Source organism: Brassica oleracea, chromosome C4 (assembly GCF_000695525.1).
Source record: "Brassica oleracea var. oleracea cultivar TO1000 chromosome C4, BOL, whole genome shotgun sequence".
Lineage (NCBI taxonomy): Eukaryota > Viridiplantae > Streptophyta > Magnoliopsida > Brassicales > Brassicaceae > Brassica > Brassica oleracea.
Genome location: NC_027751.1, coordinates 48,444,891 through 48,446,460, shown reverse-complemented (window position 1 = coordinate 48,446,460; position 1,570 = coordinate 48,444,891).

The following is a 1,570-nucleotide window of genomic DNA, read 5'->3' as shown; positions in this document are numbered from 1 at the left end:
TGGGCGACTTACAAGTAAGTCGTCTAGTAAGTCTTCTGATCGAAAATATTTAACCTTATTGGAATTTTTGTCTCCATTTATTAAAAAAAAATTAGACATTATCTCTCCTCCTCTAAAATGGCTGCAACAAAAATGGTATGTTCCTCATTCTAAAACTCTCCAACCTCTCTCTAATCTCTTTGAACTTATAAACACCAAACTTTATATCAATTTATTGTTTTTGTCTCATGTCTTTCTCACTAGTTTATCTTGTTTTGCAGGTTTTTCATCACATGGTTCTCATCTTCCACTTATTTTCTCTGTTTTAAAGCCATTTGAACGTTTTTGGAGATGCATGTTTTTCAGATCTGGATTTGGATATGCAGGTTTCTCAGATCTGGAAAACTTCTGGGCTAGAAGACTTCCAGACGACTTCCAGAAAGTCTTCTGACGGAGTCTTCTCACATGTCTCCTTTTCATAATAGATCTGAGCGTTTTGGTAAGTTCTTATGTTGATTTTCTTCATTCGATAACCTCCTGTTGCATAAAATTTGTACTTTTTTCCCAAACTAAAACTCTCAAAACCCACTCTAATCTCTTTGACTTGAAAACACTAAACTTTATATGAATTTTTCGTTTTTGTCTCATGTCTTTCTCACTAATCTATCTTTTTGTTGCATGTTTTAATCAGATGGTTCTCATCTTCCACTTGGATATGTACTTTGTGTGTTCTATAAAAGTATGTATATCTAATTTTCCACTCATTTTCTCTGTTTTAAGTCATTTGAACGTTTTTTGATATGATATGCAGGTTTTACAGATCTGGGTTTGATATACATGTTTTTCAGATCTGGATCAGACTATGGAAGACCTATGGAAAGTCTTCTCGGAAGTCTTCTAAAATATAATGAGCTAGACAACTTTCAGGAAGTCTTCCAGACGACTTCAAAGAAGTCTTCCAGACAACTTTCGGGAAGTCTTCTGACGGGGTCTTCTTCCATATCAAGTGGAGTCTAACCTTGTCTTTGTAAAGGAATGATCTATAATAGTTTTGTTTGTGGTCTGTTTTATGATTTGTATGTTTACTCCTTTAGTTGTGATTTTTTTTTGTAAATTTGAAGAGATGTTAATGAAAAAGTTTGGTAAATATGTTCATTTTCCACGACATTATCATGCCAAAATTACTTGACATAATTGAAGTTATTGATACAACTTCAATACAAAACACAATAACACAAAAAATTAATCAAATTTATTATAACTAAGGGAGAAGAATTCTCAATAAAACTTAGTCAAATTGACAAAAGATAAAAAATTACATAAGTTCAAATCTAGAACACTTTCATTAAAAACATAAGTAAAAAGTATATTTTATGATCTGAGAAAACACATTAAACCATGTTACTTGATATTCTTGAAGTTATTTAATCCTTTTGAAAATTAAATAAACATATCTTAAAGTTACTTAACAAATTTACAAAAACTAACGTAGAAGACTTCCGCGGAGGTCTTCTTAATTAGCTAGAAACTTTACTAAGCATGAATGTTGGTAACCTTATAAATATCACCAATTAAGTTATAAATTTCATTC